Source organism: Desmodus rotundus, chromosome 3 (genome assembly GCF_022682495.2).
Source record: "Desmodus rotundus isolate HL8 chromosome 3, HLdesRot8A.1, whole genome shotgun sequence".
NCBI classification, from domain to species: domain Eukaryota; kingdom Metazoa; phylum Chordata; class Mammalia; order Chiroptera; family Phyllostomidae; genus Desmodus; species Desmodus rotundus.
Window position 1 is genome coordinate 184,044,783 of NC_071389.1, and position 24,330 is coordinate 184,069,112.

Below are 24,330 nucleotides of genomic sequence, written 5' to 3' on the forward strand. Positions count from 1 at the left end.
GCTATAAGAACTTCGCTATGTTTTTTATGTACAAGAAGTTCTTTTTATTTACAAGGAAAAATAAAGAAAAGGGTTATTCACTTTAAAACCAAATTAGATGAAATAAGGAACAGAGAGAGTATCCCCCACCAAAAGAAAGAAAATTCAGTGAAATATATGCTAATAAATGCAAAGACGATTTTATAAAGTGATGAACTTAAATAGATAAACCCCCAAATAAGTCACACGTTTGCAAAAAAAAAAATCACTTCAAAAGACTGTTTACGGGGATCACCTTTGCATGGAGATTGTCTATCAAGGAACGAATTTTAGCTGTTCTGTGAGCAAAGATAAGATCTCATGCCAGGGAGGGTTTTTCTCAGGCATTCACGGTACTTGTAGATATTTGAATGCAAATCAGAATGTTTGTTCTACCTAATGAACAAAAGCACTGGATTAGTCATAGCTGGTATTAAAAGTTATTTTGTTTACAGCATGGTGTGGACTTTAATATTCTCTGAGTACTCAAAGAACATTCTCAAATGTCATATTTGCAGCACACACTAGTTCCCACTTTGAGTGAGCTGGAAACTAACAAATTAAGTCTTCTTCTGCCCTTGACTAACAGGAACAGCTCCACACTCTGTTCTAACTAATAAGCAAGTGTGGGAAATGGTCTGGAGACAGCGGTTCCTTCTGATTCACTTCCATTTTACTAAGGATGGGAGAAGGCATCCGGTGCCATGTCATGTCATTAAAGGTGTACTTTCAGAGGTAATTTCATCATGTTTCACCTAGCTGAAGGATATTAACACAAGGGATATTAAATGGGGCTGCCCCGCTAATCTCTCCAATCCATCTCTATGGGAACGCAGAATGACTAGAATGCATTCATTCATTCACTCATGCATTCATGATTTCATTCATTCAACAAATACTCATTGAGCAATTGCCAGGCACTGAGCCTATGGTTGCAGATTTAACAATCAGCAAGAGAAACACATTCCTTGACCACCTCCCTCCCACACACACACTTCAGCTTACACTGTCCAGCTGTATGAAACATAAACAGAAATGAACATAAAGGCCACAGGTTTTACATCAACCCTCAATTATATGCAGAGTAGTGAGTCAGTATCTGCCTCACAGAAACCAGCATGTTAGCATTGAGAGAAAAAATTAGGAGCACCTCTGTTACTGGAGGGGATGAAATAGGATCTGAAGGGTTAAAAATCTCCCATGGCTAATTTAATAGTAAAATTGGTACTAGAATTCAGACTTTCTACTCCATCTGTGCTTTCTACACCGCTCCCACAGGACCTCCTTCTCCCCCACCCCCACCATCCATGTTTGCTTCAGAGAAAGCGAGCTCATTTTTTTTAATGATGGCCACATAGAATACATCACGACGTCGTTAATGATAAAAGCAAGACTTCAAAACATGCATACTTTAAATAACGCATTAGGCTTATCACTGATGATATCTTTAATTATGCAAAGGCAAAATTGGAGATGGCCTAATGGGAAATACAGATTACTTGTTAAAATTATTAGCAGAGTTAATGTGCTTACATTTGTTTATGTGTACTAGAATCAGCTCAGTTGACTGCAATGACAATATGTGTAAAGATCAATTAAAAGTCATAGAGATGAGATATTGGATTTCCAGACCTTAATAGGATTTCATCTGCACTTGCTATATTATGTTACACAATTATAATTGAGCTTCCATCAAACCACAGAATCTGTCACCTCACCAATTTATTTTCCAAGCACTAATGAAACTTACTTCCTGTTGAGAATGCTTTTAAAAGCATAACCCTGAGGAAGAGAGGTAGCACAAGGGGTGACAGGCTTCTGTGTACTTAGTAAACCTAAGTAAAAACGTGGACATAAGTAAAATAAATTTCATAGTCTTAGGAGGGTCCTTAGCAGCTATTTGCTCATATTATGAAGAGCACGCAAGTGCTCTCAGTAGGAATTGTAAACAACACATATAACTTGTGCTCACTTGGAGCCATAACAGCTGATTGAGTCTCTGCCTCTTCATTGCAAGGTAGTCACATCAGAGGCAGAGTTGATATAATATTGTCCTTTGGATCTTTCTTAATTTTTATTCAAACTGAAATCATGCACTGATTCTAAAACAAAGGTCTCTGAAAAAGAATTTAGGGAGGTAGCTTTCATTTGATAAAATGTTAATTCTCTTTCCACTTTTGTTTAGAGAACCAAAGACAATATCTAAAGACCTCAGTAGCTGTAAGACAGCAAGTGTCCGGAATGGCATAACAATGGTACTCTTTGAAGGAACTCAAAGCTCCTATAATAATAATCTGTGCTTCTCATACAGACTTGTGATGGTGCAGCCCCGAGTGAGAGACAGATGCTTTCCCCTCGGTGGTAGGCAGTGTAATTCCTTGAAATCATTTCCTTATTTACTTATAGGCAGTCATCAAAGACACTAGAGATCAGGGGAGGTGGTCCCCAACAGGAAACCCCTGCTGGACAGATGTATGGCCAGATCTGCTTGAACATATCCAGGAATGAGGAGCTCACTACACAGAAACAATTGCCACTCGATTGTCAGAAAGTCTTTCCTTGTGCCTGGCTAGTATCTGCCTCCTTGTAACTTCAATCCTACGCTTGAAAACCCCACACATTCCATTCAGCTCGGTTCAAGAAGCTGTTACTCTGAGCCCATGTGTGCCCAACAGAGGCATCAGACAGCTGGAGCTCAGCCATCCTTTCTTCAGCGCCCCAGACTCCTCTTCCTCATTACTGGGTTTATGCTGGAGAATATCTGGACTGGGATATACCCCCAGGCTTCCCACAATTCTATGATGCAATGCATGAGTTCCCAGAATACCTTTTATGCAGCTTGATTCATTGAGTCAAAATAATATTTTAATAGACGGGGAGCATATATAGCAGGTGCACGGCACAAAAGGATGCTTCATGTCTCAGATGGGATGGAGTGGGATAGTGCAAGGTTTCATCACACTACTCAGAGGAGCATGCAATTTAGAACCTAGGAATTGTTTATTTCTGGAATTTTCCATCTAATATTTTCAGACTGTGGTTGACCATGAGTAACTGAAACAGTGGAAAGTGAAACTGTGGATGGCGGTGGAGGGGCGGGGGAGACACAACTCTACTGCTTTAGAGTGTAGCCAGAGTGAGCTTTCCAAAATATGAATCTCATGATTCCACACCCTTGCTGAAAACCCTCAACAGTTCCCAGTGGCTCTGAGCATGAAATTCAAACCCTCTCTCATCTCTAACATGAACTCTTCATCATTTGATCTCTTCTTATCTCTCTCCAGTCTCCCCATTGGAATATTAGCCCCATAGATAAAAAACTTCTTTTAATTTCTATGAGCTACAATCTATCTCACCTGCAGGTCCATGCTGGTTTCTGTGCCTGAGAGATTCTACTAAGTGTGCACCAGCAACACCATCACCCGGCTAATCTAGCCTTGGCTAGGTGGCACTTCCTCTGGGACATCTTCCCTGACACTTAAGACACAGAGCCATGAAGGTCCCCAGTCTTCATGTTCATCTCACATATTTGGTAATTACCTATTACATTTACCTCTTCCTCATAAGAACATTGACTGTCTGAGGGCAAAGCCCATGCCATCTTTTTTAGTATTAAACTCTCAGAGCTTAGCAGAGTATACATGCTTAATAAATATTTTTGAAAGGAGGGGGAGATGGAGGAGTGCTATATTCCATTTAAAACATCACCCAGAGCTAAGCACAGTATACTAGAGGGGATCCACTGAGAAAAATGAGGAAGTAAGGCCAGAAGTTCTTTCTCTGGGTCTGATGGTATTGTTCCTACAAGACACAAAGTTCTAAGGAAGTTTGGTCACTTATTTGACAAAGAGTTAATATGCACCATATTGTAAAGTATATTTCATATTATAAACAAAGCTTAGAATTGTAGTTTAGAGCCCATTCCAAAGCCAGATTGTTGAGGTTCAAATCACAGTTCTAGCACTTACTGTGTGACATTGAGCATTTACTTAACCTTTCTTGACCTCATTTCCTCATCTGTAAAATGGCAAGAATAACAAGGGCTCCCTGGTAGTTATGACTAAATTAATGCCCATATATAAAGCACTTGGAATGATGCAGGATCATATTAAGATCTTTACAAGAGCTTGTTTTGAATGCTAGATAACACCTCACCAAGTGCAAAGCCAGTAAGAGTTCTCAATAAACAATACTTGTTTTGTTTTGAGAAGCAGTATTGCTAACTTCAAATACCAACTACAGTGCCTGCTACATAGGGTCTGTGCTCAATGAGTAATATCTACCATTATTTTTTATTTATATATTATATTTATACATCATATTCTAAATGTATATACTTATAATTTATATCATAAAATTTATTTTAATATTTTCATAATGTTTACTTATTTATGTAAAGTTGAAGTTGAACCACCACACTGCCTCATTGATTCCTCAGAACAATTTCCTGTGACAGAATGAGTAGGTATTATTATTCTCAATTCATAAATAAAGAAACCTAGACTCAAGCTGGAGCTACCCAAGATTCTAGAAGAAGTGTCTTCAAATTCCATTCATCCACTTGAAGTCATAACACAGCCAAGACACTGGGCTCAACTGGCTGTGAAAATCTCTCATTGAATTCTCACAGCCACCCTGAGAGACAGGCACTGCTATCACCATTTCACAGGTGGCAAGAACTGAGAAAGAGTTGTTCATGACCTTGCCCAAGTTTCCCCCACAGGACAACTGCAGAGGCCCCTGCAGGCTGAGCATCAGTTCCTTAGGATGTATAGGACATTCCCCAACTGCCAGAGACTCCATTTCAGGTCCAGCCCACGATCAGGAACCCAATTTTTTTAATGCCTCTTGATAAGCCTGAATCAGTGAGTACAAAGCACTGAGCACCCATTTGTGCAATTGGCCCGCTCCTGTGGAGCCTCAGTGTGCAGAGAACAGGGAGCAAGGACAGGGAGCTCAATGTCCAGGGGACAGGGAGCCACAGACTCTGTCTTCCTCACCCTTTTGCCCAAGGTTAATTCTGGTGACTTCCTCTACCTTTATTGGACTACAACTCTAAAGTCAGATTGTCAGCAAGAATTCAAGTGTTATCTATTGAATTTAAGCAGAGCTCAATTCTTCTGACATGCACCATTTATTTTAGTTTACTTTATCTTTCTCTCTCTCTTTTAATCTATTAGGCAAAGTGTCACCAGAAAAGAACCATCATTGATAAGTGAGGATTGTATTTGCCTTAAAAATTTCCCTTTAAGGCATGGCTATAGATATGCTCCTAATGGTTGCTGAAAAATATTGTAACCTGCACGATTCATGGTGGTAGGGATGCAGGTTGCCATATTTCTGTGGCAAACATAAAATGCTGGAGAAGTATGGGATACACTGTCATGGAAATTGCTCTCTGGCCTCCAATGACTTGGACGGAACCAGGATGAGGGCTGTGAGATTTAATAGCACCTTGGTTACAACTGTAGTTCAAACCCATAAACCACAAATGCATGTCTGACCAAAAATAAAAAGAATCTGAGCATTACATTGTCCTAAGCAGATTCTTCCATAGAGTAATGTTGGAGAAGAGTCTAGCCCCGAGTGCTTAACTTTGCAATTCAAAAGAGTTGTGACTTAGCTTCCCTTATATAACATGGGCAGCTTTTCATTATGTTTATTTGATGCAGTGTTATTGAGGCAATATTTCATATGAATAATTCATTTCTACTCCAACTTTATCTAGCAAAGTCAAAAGCAGAATCCTAAATTTCAAAACAGATCAAAGAGTTTTTTAAATAAATTAGAAATGCCTTGAGTCGCCTGCTTCCTGAATCTCCCAGTCTTGTCTATGCATTAAGCAAGCACTTACTACGGGCAGTTGGATACGAAAGTTATTAAATGTTCACAGCTCTCCCTTCATTTTCTTCAGCGAAGATGAATTTTAGTGTCCCAGTTTTGCACTGTTTCCTCTTGTTCTTATCCAGAAATTGAGTTCTAGGAGAGCAAATCACATCCACGGATTTTTTTTTTTTTTTACATATCTTTAACTTTGGTTGTGTCTGACTTTCTGAGGCCGTCTCAACTCTGATTACCTTCTGTTCCACTGGGCAGTCTGGTGAACACAGCAGGCAGGCTGTGGTGGATAAACTAAAGCAATTACATTTGGATGCTCAAGACTGCCAGCTGCCTAGGGAAGCCTCACCACAGCCTCTCCATCGTGGTTATCCTCCTTTCAGATCTCACCGAGTCATGCAGGAAAGTCGCCCTTCAAAATAACTGACAGCCCAAGAATTGCCCCAGCTTTATCCAGCCATGGGAGCTACAAACAAGAGCAGAGCAGTCAGAGAGAAAAATTAAACATGGAAGAAAAAAGAAACATATTCAAAATCACTGAATCATACCTAAGCACCCTTTTTTTAAAAAACGGTTTTAGGCAGAAAGGAGAAAAATACAAATAAACAAAAGATCTCTGAAGTCATCAAAGAATGCTCATCCCACAGGTGACAATGTTGGAAAGGGCCTTCAAGACAGTGATTTGGCCACCTTCTTGTCACCGAGAGGAAGACCATCTTTCCTGGCTGAGGTAGGGAGGCATTAGGGGAAGATTGTGGTGGAGACATCGGAGTACAACAAACTCAAGAGTCAGAAAAATCTCACTTCAAATCCTAGCTCAGCCACTGACTAGATAGGGGTCCTCAGGCAACTCGCTGTACATTTGTGGATTTCTGTAATAGAGGAATAATGCTGCCTACTTTATGAGATGTTGTTGGAAAATGTAAATAAGTGTATGTTTGTACAGTGTCCAATACACAGAAGGAAACAGTAACCCTCATTCAGTAACCTGGATCAAGATTTACAGAAAGACATTTTTCCAATGTTATCTACTATTGACTGGTCAGAACTACATGTTTCAGATAAATAAAAATATCTGCTCCGCGAACAAAATGTTTGCAGTAGATAGTGTTTGGTTGTCTATTCAGCAGACAGTTCCATCTTCTGCTTCCTATGAGCAGAACCTGCCTGCATGAAGGAGGCTTGAAACTCTATGTACTCATTTCCCATTGTGTCTTGTGCTAAGCGTAGATGAAAGTTGCTGAGGACCTCTGGGATGGAGTGTCGTCCCTGATAAAAGGAAGAAGAATGTGAGGAGAAAATACTTTTCTGCTCTCTAACCTTTCTGTCATGTAAGAATATCCTTCAAGTTTCTGCATTCATCTTAAATACTGAGGAAACAGCAAAGCAGACTCTGACCTTGCTCACTAACATTACAAACCTACTGAACTAACCTGAAAATGACATAGCACCACACTCCTTGTAATGAGAGATAATGAAGTGCTTCTATTGTTTAAATCCCTCTCATTATTTATAGCTGAAAAATACAGTCTTTGTATCCTTGTCTTCCTCCAAGACATGGAGAACTTTTTCCATTTTGTGTTGAGCAGTTGAGCTGGAATATGCAGATGTTATTCGATATGGGTTCATCTTTATGAGTAATTAATTTCCAGAGAGGTTGAGTAACGTATTCAATGTCACAAAGTGAAGAGTGGCAAAAAATAATTGAAACCCAGGCCTGTCTTCCTCAAAGGCCAGTCTTCTCAGAACATCGCTGCTGTACATATAGCTGTTAGCCAGTCTGATAAGAAATATTTAAGTAGGTGAAGTTCCTTTTCCTTTTCTATCTCTACGTCCAATTTACATTCGGGGCAGCATGATCCCACAATTCCCAAACACTGACCTCCTTAAGCAAAGTCATGTTCTGCAACTTCCCTTTTCTACGTCCTCCTTCCCATCAGAATGTGCCTGTTTTGGGTTCCATTCCCTCAATAAGCCAATATGCTTCGTAAGGTTAAAGCTAGATAAGCCGTTAAATGAATTTATTTTAATGGGATCCGTGTGTGGAGAATACCCTCAATGGAAGTTTTCGATGGCCTAGTGGACCAGAAAGAGGTGTTCCTTTCATATCATAGGGTCAGATACCTTCCTCGTGTATGAAGGGCTGGTTCTGCCAACAGAAGTTAACCAGGGTATGGAGCATGATTAGAGTTCATTTATTCCTGAAGCAGGTGCCAGCTTGACACCTCACTCACTATGCCAGCAGTATTCTAGGTGCTGGAGATATGGGGGGAGATCATTAGACATTAAATGTGTAGTACTTTCAAGTGGTAAAAAATGCTATGAAGAACAAGAAAGCAGGCTAGCAAAAATACATTGGTGAGGGTAAACTGCCTCACTGAGGGTGGTCAGGAAAAGTGAAGTGGGAGAAGAAAGAAGAAGGAAACTATAAGAAAACTATGACCTTCTTCTTACAAAGCAGGAAATCAAGGAACACTGCTGAAAGCTGGTTGAACAAGAAAGAAGAATTTTACTATATTAAGGCCTCACTTAATGTCGATAGGTTCTACAACTTTAGGCAAAACGACGTACAATGAAATCAATTTTACCATAGGCTAACTCATATCTGTTCCTATGGCAAATCATCAGTGTTATAACAAAACAATTGGAACAAATGGCATTTGAGGACCTGCTGTATTTAAAGTTACAAAGATAACAAAGATAAACTAAAAGTCCTGGAGGAGACAGAGTAGGAAAAAAGAACATTGTAAGTGAGCTAAATCTTCATTTGTCACTCCTAGGAGTCAACAGAAACTGCTTAATTGGGAAAATGGGTTTTATCTCACACGCTAACTTTCACTGATGAGCAGTGGCTGCCTGGAGCTCTCCTGAGGAGGACTCTACACACCAGACCCCACTCTTCAAGAAAGTGTGCTGTGATCAGTTAATAAGCGCCATCTGCCACAGGTGTAAAAAGGATCAGTGACAACACATAGGCCCAAAACTGTCATCTACACTTGGAGCAACACTGGGTCATCTGGATATGTGATGGCCAAGGACAGAGAGAAAGCAATAGCAACAGTAGGAATAGGTTGTATCAGTCAGTACTTAGGAAGAACACGTGATGGTAAGGGGATTAGTAATATGATGGATTCTTAGGTTATACTTTTAGTTTGAATTGACAGCATTCCGAAATGTACAAAGGAGATAAGCTATAAAAAGACTGACAAAAACCAGTTAGCTTTACTTCTCTCACGTAAGAGTTGCGTGTGCTGGGTTTCAAAAGCTGACTTTCCCAAGTCTTACAGAAGAATTTAAGCATTAGAGTTTCTAAGACGCGTGTCTTTCTTGACTGGATTGTATCCAGTGACCCATTTAAAACCAGTGAAATGTATTTTGGGTATTGGAAGCCTTCAATAAAGAAAACTTACCATTGGTTCAATAAAGCCCTCCCTGCTGTACCAATTACCTAAACAGAGGAAGCCGAGATACCAGGGTCTCAGCTGTACCATCTCGCCAAATCCTGGGAACACAAACAAAGCTTGAAATCTTGTCTCTAATTAAATCATGTGGAGCCTGGTGACTTTGCTGGCCTCCTGCTCAGTAGAAAACTATGTGAAACTCTGAGCAGACTCCCTTGGTGGCTAATGTCTCTAATAAAGACACAACCTCCAGCGTGTGTCTGTGCTCCCCAGGACAGGCACCGAATGAAGGGAACGGGAACTCGTGTGGTTATCTGAGGGGCACAGTTAGAGAGCTGCCTGCTCGCTAAACAAGGTGACTGTGAAACTCTACATTCCTTCTCCCCCTAAGTCCTTCTCCACCTTTGTGAGAGGCGCCCAGAGAGGTAAGTATTGCAAAGAGCTCCACACAAGTTCTCACTCACATTCCAACTCTGATACGTTTATTTATTCATTCAACCCATATTCTGCCCAACACTGTGCTGGAGGATAGGTAACCCACTCACTCCCATTCCAGTACCTGAGACTCCACCAGTAGCCAGGGCACCTCACTCTACAATGTTAATTCCAATAGGTATCAATTGCTTCCAGTGCAGCCAGACAGGCTGCCCCTATGCTGAGGATCCCATTGCCCATGTGGAATAACTAGAGGGGCCCTGCCCCAAGCACCTCTTCCTCATGGTCCAGGAACCCTAAAATTAGACACTCATCCCTGTAGATTCTTTATTAAATACTCCTGTGGAAATGGCTCAGCACAGTTATCAGCCATCAATACCTTAGCATGGCATGTTTCCAGGTGAGAGCCTACTGTGTACCGCGAGCTATGCTAGGTGGTTTAAATCTATTCTGTAATCCTCAAAACATTCTAGCAGCGTCTAACCATTCGACACACATGTGCATGCATGCACACGCATAGGCACACACAACTTTTGAGGACCTAGTAAGTACAGGTCACTAAGCTAAGGTGGAGGATGGTTTGGCACGCAATACATAAAAGTAAATCACATTTGGCCCTGGGCACCGTAAGAACTACAGGAGTGATAACAAATATACATAAACAAATGAAATACAGTATAGAGTGAATTTATTGACATGACAAAGGCGCAAAGTATTAGGTCTGGGATTCAGATATGCTACAGACCAGGCTAGGACCTAGTCATTCATTCAACACATATTTATTGAGCACAAAGGGACTCATTCATACAAGAGACCATGCAGGACCAAACACTTTAAGCAAAAAAAAAAAAAAAAAAAAAGCCAGGACATACAAGTAAGGGGCAAAGAAGAAGAATATGAAGATAACCATAGAAATTCAGTTTGATGAGGTTTATTAAAAAGGAAAATGAGATATAAAATAGTAAACATCAAGAGAAGCCAGGTGATGGAAGGTTTTGTATGTCACACTAGAGAGTTTGGACCTTATTCTGCAATCAATAGAGAGCCATAGAGGGTTTAGATAGAAAGACTGTATCAATTGGAAATGGACGTGATCAAAACTCTGCTTTCCAAAGGTTAACTTTACAACAATGTATGGAAGGAATTAAACTAAAGGTAAACCAGGTAGAAGACCAGCAAGGAAATTACTGAGAGCTCTACAAGGGAATAGGGGCATAAGATAAAACATTTGACAGCAGAAACAAAAGGAGGATACTATTAGCATCATTGGGTTCCGAATTAGGCAACATGAGCTCCTTAAGCCCAAGTCCTCAGTAATATTCTTACCAAGTAGATTAAATAGTGCCTGGCACAGAGCAGGCACAGGATACTTGTCAGAGATAGATAAACAGATGGTTGAAAAAGGGAGGAATTAAAGATGGTTGATGTTTGGAGCTAGATGTCCAGTGACATCTTTGGAACATATTCGAGAATGTGAACCATGATGGAACCATGCTGTTGACTGAGGGAGATGGGAGATTAAAAAATATCTGGATCATGGGGTTTGGGGGCAGCATGGGCAGGCTTGGAGCTTGCTGGGAGAAGAGCAGAAGGCAGGAATGGAGAACAAGGGAGGATACGAGGCCGCCTCTCAGAAGAGGGTGTACAGAGTTGATACCCTATGGTTTGGTGAGGTGGCTGACCCCAGCATGGACCATCAAGTGAAAAGGAGGCTGATAAGCATTGCATCAGGACAAGTGCTGGCATGAGACACTGGTTCCAAGATGAGTTTGCAGAGAGAATTCCGACAGGCCTGTGCAAGAATCTGATTATGCCACTTAACCAAGTCACATTATTAGAAATTTCTAGAACTTGATTTGCTCATCAATAAATAGAGACAATCCTACCTAACAGGGTTACTCACAGAATGAAAGAGATGGCAGTCAACTCTCAAAAATTCTCACTCACCAAAAACTTGTAGTCTGAGTGGTTACTCAGTAGTGGAAACTGCCCACTCAGGCCAAACATTCTCCTTGTGGCCAAGCATTCCGTGTTTTGAACAATAAAATGTGGCAGAAATGACACAGAGCCAGGATTCTTTAAGGAACAGGGGAACTGTCTCTGCTCACTTTTCCCCAGCCAGGCACTGGATGCAGAAGATCCTGGGGTCCCACAGGATGCGGAGCAGCCCCTTGGACAGGGCCTGGGTAGCATACCATTGTGGGAGAGAAAGCTGCCCTGGGACCAGAGCTCCCGAGTAGGAGGGTTGTGTGGACAAGAAATAAGCTTCTTTGGTGTTGAACCACTGCAATTTTGTGGTTTACCTGTCATACTAACAAATAAATGGAGCAAGGATTACTAAATAAAGAACAGATGAAGCGTGTAGCACTCTACTCAGGGTAAGGACTTCATAAACAGTCAGGAATAAAAAGAAGAAAGAAAGGAATAGAACTTGTGATGATGAGCAGAAATAGTGGTTCACTCAGAGACTGGGGTTAAGGAAGCTCTGAGATCTGTGAGGTCTGGCTGCTCTTTCTTTCCTAAGGAGCCTGAAGCACAGCTGTTAATAGTAGTTATCTTTGAGGCCCTAAAGAGACGGACATCTTCATAGAAATGAATGAATGAATAGAAGCTTCCTATTCACTCATGGGCTTCCTGAATCTATATGTTTACATGCTGACGCTGACACACACACACACACACACATACACACACACACTCGTGCTCACCTATATCCCCAGAAGCCAGATTAAAACTTTTGGCTTGGCATTTGGAGCTACTGATAACTTCCTACACCCTCGACCTACGGCCCATCTCCCAGGCCTCTTCCCTGTGATATACGGAATGATGACCCCTTGAAAGACTGTCCACATCTCAATCCCCAGAACCTGTGAATGTGTTCCTCACCTGGCAAAGGGATTTTGCAGATGTGATTAAGTTAAGGGTCTTAAGATGATTATCCTGATTGTCAGGTGGGCCCAATGTGATCACAAGGGTCCCTGTAAGTGAAGGAGGGAAGCAAGAGGTTCAGAGTTACAAAGAAAATTTGGTGATAGAAGAAAGGTCACAGAATCAGAAGACCTGAAGACACTATGCTGCTGGCTTTAAAGACGGTGGAAGGAGCCACTAGCCAAAAAATACCGGTGGTCCATGGAAGCTGGGAAAGGCAAGAGAACAGATTCTTCCCCAGACCCTCCAGAAGGAACCAGCCTACCAATAGCTTGACTTTAGCCCTGTGAAATGGATTTGGGACTTCTGACTTCCAGAAATGAAAGGTAATAAATAAGTGTTGTTTGAAGCCACTGAAGTTGTGGTGCTTTGTTACAAGAGCAATAAGAAACTAATACATCTCCCCAGAACCAGGCCCCATGACCTGGCTGCTGGGCTCATCCCTGCCTTGGCTCGCTACACTGGCCACACAGAGATAAGAAGCTACTCTGAGTTCACAAAGCCTTAGACCCAAGAGCAGAGAAGCCAGTTGGGATGCTGATGTGCAGAGCCTCTTCATAGCACAGATGTCCCACTCTGTGATCCAGCCATTATCCATCATGGGCCAAACCAACCGTGACAGCACACTAGATAACCACCAGCTCTATTAACTAGGAAATGACTTCTCAGCAACCTAAAGGATTTCACAGTCATCATATTGCTAATCCATTACTGGGAAAGCTTGACATTTTTTTCTTAAGTTCTTCGCTAGGTAGCCAATTAGGCAGAGGACATTGGAAAATAATATTTTTATTGAAACTTCTATATCAGCTAGATTTGTTTCATGTATTAAGCAATATAATGGGTGATTTTCCAAATTCACTTCATGTTTTAAAAGATTATAATGAGCACATAATTCACCTAGACCCACATAACACCTCCTCAAGTGGAATCCAATGGGCCCTCTCTATCCTCTTTCCATTGCTAAAATAGTTGTGGCAAGGCAGGGCATGTTACAGGTGGAATTCATGCCCCAAAATTTATATGTTGAAGTCCTAACCCCAGTACCTCAAAATGTGACTGTATTTGGAGATAGGATCTTTACAGAGATAATTAAGTTAAAATAAAGTTATCAGAGTAGGCTCTAATACATTATACCTGGTGTCCTTGTAAGAAAAGGAAATTAGGACACAGACATGCACACAGGGGAGACCATGTGAAGATGCAGGCAGGAGACAGCCATGTACAAGCCAGGGAGAAAGACCTCAAAAGAAAGAAAACCAGCTGAGATAGGTTATGTTGGAGAACAGCTGCAAATGATAAAAGCTACAGGAGCTCTCTAGAAGCAAGACCACCCCCACCACTGGTTTTATGGCTTAAAACAGCAAGAGATCAGCTCAATCCAACATGGCAACTAATTTCACTTTGTGGTAACCCCTAGCCTCATTACCTGCTCATTGTAATACACAAGCATGCTAAACGACACACCCCTCACAACCACGGTAAGAAATGGATCGCACACATAAAGATACAAAATAGCCAACGGAGCTCCTCCAAGAAATCTCCACCGCTTTCCCAGGAAGATCCTGAATATGCCTCCCCTACTGAATACCCTTTGCCCCAACTAGATGAACCTCAATAAAGCAGGCAAATTCCACCAAAGGGGGGCTGCTCTGCCTGGGGAGTAGCCCATTCTCTGTCTCTCTGCTTCACCAATAGACTCACATTCACTTTAAACTTTAAACTCTATGCTGGTTTGTATCTGAATTCTTTCCTGCGTGAAGGTAACACCCACAGTGCGTCACGGATCCTCAACTCCCTGGACACCCAGAACACCTGCATCCCAGTGACATCTTGATGTTGAACTTCTTGCTTCTAGAACTGAGAAAACAAATTTCCGTTGTTTAAGCTGCCCAGTCTGTGGTACTTTGTCATGACAGCCCCCTCAAACTAATACAGGGGGGTTATCTTTATCAGCACCCTAGAAAGATTTCTCTACTCAGCAGATAGCCAGAATTAATGCACTAAGACCTTGTCTCCAATATATTCAACTCTTTTATAGAAGTAGCAAACTGATATCTTAAGTTCTGCTCATTGCACCAACTACTTAGGTGAAAGGAACCATTATTTTTCAAGTGCTTGCTATACACCAAGCACTGTAAGAGGCTCTTTAAATCTGTTATCACATGTAATCCTCACAGGAGACATTGTTATTCCTTAAAACAAAAGAACAGGTGAGGAAACTAAGGCTTAAAGCAGTTAACTACCCTGCCAGAGGCCACGTGGATGCTTTGTGAAATTAACATCAAAATTCAGCACGAACTTCTCTACACAGCTGCATGTTATCTTTGTACTGATAGGGGCATAAGTCTTCCCAAGGAGGTATGACGATTAACATAGGCCTTCTTCTGGCTCCTTTGAGCTTGGGTACTATTTCTGGGGAGGGGTGCAAGAACAGGGAAAGGATGAGAACAACAAAAGCATTCTTTTTCATGTATACATAGGAAACAAAAATGTGGCTGCCTATTGAGAGGGTACACGCATCACTTCCACTCCCCTGGTAATGCTGCTGAAGCCTGCTGCTTGGGGAGTGCGATAAACAAGTTGTAATATATTAGCGCGAACAGTTGCAGCGTGCTCCTATAGCTGGCAGAATTCCTGAGAAATGGTTTTTATGGCACCGATCTCCTTGGAGACCTTAAATAACAGCCTAAAATGTATGGTACAGAGATCACAGTGTTTATTACTTTAGTTTCTGCCTCGTGTTCTGCAATTTATAGTTTTCCTGATAAATTGGGATCCATCCAGCTGGTACATATTATGTGGGACGGTGGAATTGTCTCTTCTACGTTGAAGGATTAGAAATGGGCAGATGCCTTAATTGGGTAATAACGGCACCAGCCCAAGCTGTGCATGTCAGACAGGGCCCAGGCTGTGCATTTGGGCTCATTTTAAAGAGAAATGGGCTTCCATAGTAGGACTGCACCCCTTTCTCCAACTACCAATGCCTTCTAGCCACGGAGGAGCCAGGCACTGAGCTAGTAATCTCATACAGTCGTCAGAAGCTAGCTAAAAGCAAACAAACTCAGCATTATCATACTTCTTTGGGGACTGGGGGTGTGGGGGTGGCAAAGGGGTCTCTACTAAAATGTTCAAACTAAAATTATACTCAGAATCTAGGAATAGAAGGGTGGCTTATTATACAGAACCTAGGAGCTAGGAGCACACTGTTCCCTATTTTCCATGGATGAAATTAAAATAGAGTCTGCTTTTAGTGGCTGTGACTGCTCTATAAACAATTAATTTGATGTTAGAAATCAGATTTTACAGGTCATGAAAAAGAAATCTACGAGAGAAAGCTGTGAATTTGTGTTTCTGATTTTCAGTTGATCAGTCTGTTGGCTTAATATTATTTTTTAGAAAGGAAAGGGATATCAATTACATTGTGTTGTTTTTGTTTTTGATGTTTCAGTGTTTTTAAAAAAATCAAGCTAGTATGCAGAAACAGTAACTTTCTTTCAGCTGAAAGTCTGGTATAGATTTTAGCATTTGGACATTGAAGCCCTTTCAGATCCCATCTGGTTGCTAATCTGCAAAGGATGAAGGATTTACACAAAGGGTCTCAACTCTGAAGTGTCATTAAGTTCTATTGGGTCGATAATTCTTGAAAATGAATTCAAACAACAAAGCTCAATAATCCTATAGACATGGTTAGCCTGTTTCTGTGGAGGAAAAAAAAAAAGGAAAAGACATGAGTTGGGTATGAGAAAGTGGAAAGTTGGTTAGGAGAAACCTCCCCCCAACACCCCGCACACCATAAATTCTAAATCTTCCTTTGAGCTCAAAAGGTGCCCAGTTTCTGTAGTAAGAAACGTCTTCCACTGTGTGCATGAAATTCACAGCTCAGTCCTAGATGGCCAAGTTTCTTCCTAATGGGTCTGGCCCTGAGATAAGTTAACGTGCCTGTATAATGTCATCGGGCCTCCTGGAAATGAGAGGGGGATTAAACGGACCTTCAGTGTTGTGAGAGAGTTGCTGCATCCCCTGTCTCAGTAACACCAACTGCTGCTACGGAACCACTCAGAGCCAGTTCTGTTAAAGGCCCATGCCTGGTCAAGTGCAAGGTCATGAGCGTCCTCACAGGGGTTTTATCAGGGATCAAGCTAACAAAATTTGAGAAGTGGAAAGACGGATTGCTTAATGTTTTATAACCAATGACAAGATTCTCAATGGTCTTGGAAGAGATGAATTTTGGCAATGACTCCTCTGAATGCAAAAGCCCCATGTGCAATGGTCAGATAGAGAGGGAAGGAGGAGGAAATTGACAAAATAGGGGTAGAAGGATGCGGTGATTGGCCCAAATGGGCTGATCTAAGTGCCTGACAGGAAGCAATTCTCCTGGATCCTATTGTTCCCACACAATCCCAAGAGGTAAGAATTGCTACTATTATTCCCATTTTACCCATGAGGAAACTAACACTTAAACAAAATGACTCATTCCAAGGCACATAAGCACTAAGTGATGGCGTGATTTGAAATCAGGAAATTTGCCTCTACTGTGTACATTGAAGTTGTAAGGTATCCTCTGTGGTGGAGTTCACCAAGTTCAACCAAGCAACAAAGCAAAGTTCACCAAGCAACCTGAGACCCATCTTTGGGAGTGTACTTCACTCATCATTAGGGACTGCCTGTACAGTGATGTAATATAGACACATTCAGGTATCGAGACCTACCAAGGCATCTACACACAAGAAAAGACCCACTGACAGCACAAGCATCTCACAGTCGAAAGTTAGATGACTTACAATGGCCATTTTAATGTTGCTGTGAGACCGTCTAGAGTGGAGCCACTTCTTTAAAAACATCCTTCTTTATGATATTTTTAATAACCTTCCCACCCTTCCTTTGCCCCAGTTATCTCTCAATGGCTAATCCCTTCCTCCTGTCACTGGTTCCTCTCACCCTGAACACTTCCAATTACTGAGCTGTTAACGGGAATGAAACAACCTCACAGACCCTCTGGGGTAAGCCCAGAGAAACAGCAATCGCTGCTGCAAGCAAGAGATGGCCTCATCGTAAAAGAGAACAAATCAAAAACACACAAGCCTCACACCCTGATTACTTCTCAGAGGCTTTCCTTTTCTTTTTCCTTTCTTTCTTTCTTTTCTTTTCTTTCTTTCAAGTAAAATTTCCAGCCATGCTCATAAGGATAGATAAACACAGCCAGGAAGACCATTAAATTTACAACCAAGAGCTTGAAAGGCTAGGGGTCCTCCAAGCTCTCATATCACAGTAATGTAAAGTAGCCACTTCCTGAAGAAGAAGTAAGAGGCCTCCTGTGAAGATAAGACTGTGTTCATTAGCAACCTTGTCTGGCCTTCTAATCCAAAGCCACACTTCCCCATCAGTGGGGAAATAAGGGAGAAAGGTTCCGTGTCAAGGCCTTTGTGGTTGATATCTTGCTCAGAGTCCAGGTGCTCCCTGCTCATCTTCCTAGTGAAGGATTAGTTTCTCTGAGGATGGGGTTTCAGGGAGGGGTAGTTTGAAAGGCTAGTTATCTACTCATATCAGAATGGGAGAGAAGTCCAAAGACCTATCCCCAAAAAGGACCCTCCATCCTGATATTCTTCCATTAGCTGCTCCCACTCTCTTGGCCTTTCCTTGGAGGGACAGTATGGGATTGTCCTCCCAACCTTTGGAGTTGACTCTGGCATGAATTCAGATTGTACATACATTGCTTCAGCAAAGACTCTGCGGAGCTCTCATGATGTACCATCCTCATCCTTTTGCTCCAATTCTGGGTTCATCAAACTAGCCTGTAGTCCTAACTCAGTGATTTTAATGCCAGGAGATTTCTCTGAGAAGTGCTTATTTTTTAATTTTTTTACTTTAACAACAAAACCCAGACAACAGTTTTACAGGTGAGTTCTAATAAACATAGGAGGGCTTCCCATCGCTCACAAGGTCAAGGCCAAATCCTCAGTAGGTCGTATCACATTCTTTGTGATCAGGTTCCTGCCCTTTCCTCTGCCCTTACACCCTCTACTCTCTGCCTCCTACTTTAAACTTTGTATTTCATGGGGGGGATAAAGTAAAGGATGATGTGTTTTTATAAATGGTAAAAAAAAATTTAATTAAAAAAATAAAAAATAAATAAACTTTGATACATTGACCCACTCATGGTAATTCATTCACCACCCAACATGGAGGGGGACCTGCTCTGTGCCCGGCACTGTAGTTCTCTGCACAGTGACTTTTGTGTGTGCCATTTCTTCTCTTACCAACCTCCTCTGGCTTTGCCAAGTTAACATACATTTGCTTTTTCGAGGGCAGAGTATCAGAGCTGAGATTCAGACACTGAGGAAGAAGTCAGAAGGAAGATCAGAGAGGATCAGCAGGGAGGCTGATCTCTGGGTTTCAGGGTAGATGTAGGGTCATGAAACCTAACCGCAAAGAAGGCAAGGGGAGACCAAAACTGGCTCCTTTATTTCTTGTCATCACTTGAAGCCCACTTGCTGCCTGCATTATCCTTCATATCTGTCCCCATCAATGTTTAAGGTGGTAAATTTGTTTTTAGAAAAAAGCGGGTGGGGAGGGGTTATAGTGATTTAACTCAGTTTACACATTTCACCCACAGTAGTGCATAGATGGAAATTTTATAAAATTTTGATTGACATTAAATAATAGGAAGATACCATTTTGTATTCATGAGATGAGTAAAATGCACACAATGTAATAGCAAAGATGTGCAGAAAAAAGTGAGTTCTCTCATACATGCTGCTGAAGGTTCTGGGCCTTTTTGGAAAGCACTCAGCTCAGCATTTCCACCTGTTGGCATCTTCCCTAGAGAGACTCACCATGTGCCCAAGGAGAACTCACTGTGCAGAGAGCTACAGTGCTGGACACAGAGGAGGTCCCCCTCAGTGTTGGGTGGTGAATGAATTACCATGAGTGGTTCGATGTATCAAAGTTTACAGTAGGAGGCAGAGAGTAGAGGGAGTAAGGGCAGAGACTCGCCATGTGCCCAATTCCAAATTAGGATTCTCATGGTAGTAATGTCACAGCAAACATTGCAAACAATCTAAATGTCCATCAATATAGAAAAGACTATATAAACTCCAATGTGCCCCAAATACGGACTACTAGTCTTTGAAATGCACAAGATATATGCGTTTGTACCACATGAAGAGATTGCCCATGTAAACTCCATGAATTCAGGGTTTTGATTTCTTCTGTTTGTTGTCCAATGTACTCCTAGTAATTGAGGACAGTGCCCGGCACCTAGCAACCACCCAATAAATATTTATTGAATAAATGGAAGTTGAATAAAAAAGCATGTTACAAAATATGTACACTATAGTTTTATATATGATCATTTGTATTGGAAAAAAGAAAAACAGTAGTATTTTCTATGAATACATGTATGTTAATGCTTAGGAAAAAATCTGGAAAAACACAAACTGGAAATACACGGGGGGCAGAGTAGGGAAGGTCAATAGAGACATTAGCTTTAATGCTAATGTTAATGTTTTAATTATTATAAGGAAAATATTTACATATTACTTAGCTAATAAAAATTAATTTAAATATTTTTAAATGCATGATTAAAATTATGATGCTTGCTTCTGAGGGGGAGGAAAACAACTAACCCAGTGTTCTTTTATTTTTCTCTGTCTAGAAACGGGGTGAGTCCCAGACTTTGAAAATAGAACCTAGTCAGCATGTGCTGGAGAATTAGCGACTAACCAGGGCAGGAATCAGGCCATCTCAGGGCAAAGCGGTGCTGTGGAAATCGAGAAGAAGAAATGGGTCCCAAAAATTTTACTTAGATAGAAAAGTAAGGGATAAAGAAGAGAAATGGATTGTAAAAAAAAAATCCAGAGTAAGGATGACTAGCACTGTAGCATTACCAGCAGATGGACTGTTTGGGAGAAAGACCTTGTGTTGACAGGAGACTGGAAGTCAAATCCCAATTTTACTATATTACCTTTTTGAGCTTGCCTCCCAAAGCCTCTATTTCCACATCTATAAAATGGGGCGATAATGTCTCTCATAGAGTTGTTATAAGAAATAAAAGAAATCATGTATATAGACCACATGGCACACAACAGCCTTAGATTAAATAGCAGCTCCCCGTCCCCCTGTCCCCTCTCTGAGGGAACAAAAGAAAACAATGTGCGAAAGTGAGAGGCGAGAGGAACACGCCTGACCTACCAAGGGATTTGCTTCACCAGATCTGCAGACAACTCTAAATGATGACTTTGCTGATAACTAATCCTTGATGAGACAGCTCTTTGCTTATCTGTATCTTGTACACGATCAAAGAAAAAAAATCAGCCTGCTGGACACTAAGAAAGGAATACATAATTAAGCAGTATCATAAGTCTTCTTCTTGGATCTCTAAGTGTAAGAAGATGAAGAGGAAAGAACAGAGACAGAGTTCTTTTCTGGAAGAAGCATGACCATGTGACACTTGATCGTGAACTCCCTAGTCGTCTTCTCCTGCTCTCCATGATGAGGACGCCCCAGCATGTGCTGGAAATAGAGGGCACTAGAGAAAGAAGAGGAAAGGCAAGAATAAGCAGCTAGAGAGGGACCAAAAACCCAGGGTCCCTGTCTTACTGCTCCTGCATGGTGCCAGAGCACCTAGCCTCAGTGAAACAGCTCTGCCACCATTATGTCCCATCCACATGGTGCCAGAGGCTTGATAACTGCCCCAACTTTTCATGTTGTTTCCATAAGACATTGTCAAATGACCCCGCCATTCTAGATAATTAGAAAAAAACAAGAGGAAAGAAAAGAATTTCCCCCTCATGTGCCTTTCTTTCCCAATAACTTGCCAGAAAATCAATACACACATCCTTGCCACCCACACATTCTATTTCAGAGACATTTTTACCAATCCTCCAGAGTACCTTACATTTCGTTACAGTATAGACAACCAAACACATGGTGACATTTAGGTGCATTTTGATGATGACATGGAGGTTAAGAAAATCGGTTCTGGAGCCTAACTACCACAGTCCATCGTGCTCTTCCATGTGTTAAGGTGTGTGACTTTGAGCATGTTTCTTAGTTTCTCTGTGCCTCAGTTCCCTCATCTGTAATATCATAAAATGTGGAGAATATTAGTACCTACTTTACTATTACAACCTACATCCTCCGTTTACTTTGAGGACTAAGTGAATAGACATAAAGCTATTAAAACAGTAGATTCCACTAATGCAGTTTCATAGATAGGCAAATAGTTAGAGCTCAGTAACTATTAGTTATCATCATCATCGTCATTATTAATATTAATGATTTAATATCACAAAATTGTCAGGGATCATATCCAATCCCTGCACTCTGAGTATTGTTTTCATCTTTTCATCCATCATTCTCTGGTCTCGCTTAATTCCATGACAGCCCTCATATGTAGGTTATCCTTGAGTATCTGTACATACATTATTTATCTATGGCTTTTAGTAAGGCTGATGAAGCATAACTCAGTAACCACATGTCTAAGTTTTTCCTTGGATAACCCAATTTTATTCTTTATTCATAAAAGGCCTTGATTTGCTAAAGCATAGCTTAATGAGATTTAATTTTTGTATCACTGTAAGATTTCCAAATACATAATTTTATAAATCAAGCAGAAATCCTTTGGTCTTGACTTTTCATGCTGAAAAATGGTTATAACAAGCATATGTAATTTTAAAACAATAGGTTCTAATGACTGCCATGTCAGTAGGAACACATCTAAGAATTTTTTTTTTTAAGTGGTGAAGGCTTTTGACCTAGAGATTCGCTTTGTTGCTAAGGAAGCTGCTTTGCAGCTTGGTCAACAGAGTGCTTTATGCAGGGTGCAAGCAATTAGAGTACAACCTTTCTGATTCACACTAACGACCACAAGACCCACCGAACACATGATCTACTGACTTTTGCTTATTAGTGAGAATGTGAAGAGATGAGATGAAAACAAACTGACTATTTTATACATTAAAAATATGAAAAACACATCTGAATGTTATCTGTACTTAGTTATTTTCCAATTTAGGATATTTCATGCCCAAGACATTTGAGAATCCAAAGCTTCTTTAAAACAAAGTAAATTTTGTCATCCATGCTATTAGAGTGTGGAGGGGTTCACAGAAAATGATTAAATTGGCTGGATCTCAGCAGAAGAATACTGGAAGAAACTAGTCTTCAGGGTTTGAGTGGGAAAACCTGGACACTCTATTCCTGACTCTGTCGTGGAGCTGCTGTATGGCTTCAAGCATATCGTACGTTTATTTTTACAATTGGACTGCGAGACCACTGAGCTCCTTCAGTGCCCACCAGTCTATGAAGTATAAGAATGCTCCATTTGGTTTAAAAGAAATCCTGGTACTGGGTACAGACACTGTTTCGTTACTTTACCTTATTTAAATTTTCCCCCTCTCCCAAAAGTCCCTCTATGGGTTGAAGCAGGAAAAATCCACAGCCCGTCAGGCCATAAAGATCCCCACTGTTCACCCATGGGCATGAAGTCCCTACACTAGAGCCATGCCCTTTGCAATCCATTCAATTCAACTAATGTATAAATGGCTCCAACTTACAATTTTCTGCTGGGCTCTACAGAGATGGCCTTGCTCTCAAACACTGAGAAGAAAGATGCATAGGTTCACAAATACTTCTGCCTCGAGACTGGTAAATTCTATTGGAAAGATACAGGGTAATCTAAGAGCTTGAGAAAGACAGCAATTGTAGGGCACTCTGGGGACATGCCACAGAGAAGTTGGAATTTGGGAGGGAGTTAGAGAAGCTGAAATGAGTTGGCAGGGCATTTTAGGAGGAAAGGTTGCTATTGCAAATAAACAGATTCAGAGGAAGGAAGTGTAATGAGTTCAATAGTGTCCCCATCCCCAAAGATATGCCCGTGTTCTAACTTCTGGTATCTGTGAAAATGACTTTCAGAAACAGGGTCTTTTAAAAATGTAATTAAGTTGGGGATTTCAAGATGATATCATTTTAGGCTTAGAGTGGACCCTAAATCCAATGGCACTATCCTTCTAAGAGACAGAAAAGGAGAAGACACAGAGAGACAAAGGGGAAAAGGCCATGTGAGGATGGAGGCAGGGGTTAGGGTGATGCAGCCACAAGCCAAGGAACACCAGAAGCCATCAGAAGCTGGAAGGGGTGAGGAAGAATTCTTTCATATAGCCTTCAAAGGGAGTTCAGCCCTGCCAAAAGCTTGATTTGGGACTTGTGGCTTTCAGCACTTTGAGAGAATAGATTTCTGCAAGTTTTTTGCCACCTGGTTTATGGTAATTTGTTATGGAAGCCCCAGGGAAGTAACGAAGGAGATGTTTTCAGGACAGGAATGCGAGGGGGCCCACATGGCTATCTCTTGAGTAGTATTTATTGGAGAGATGGAGACTAAGGAAAGAAAATAATGAAAGGATTAGACTCCAAAGAAAGGTTCATGGAATGGAAAAACAAAAGTATTTGAGACATAGGAGTAGTATCCAGACTAGACAATTCAAGTTGTATGTGAGACAGGCTTGCAGGGGAAGAGATTAGAGACAGGAAACTATCACAAAAATTTCCAGAAGGAATAACAAAATTAAATGGAAATAGTGGTAATAGAGTTGAGATCCAGCAGATGTTGGGCTGAGGATTTTGTGATTAGCTGTATGGGTTAGGGAGAAGGGAAGTGAAGTCTAAGCAATTCTTGTGGAAGCTTGAGGGTTCAAACATAGGAAAAGAA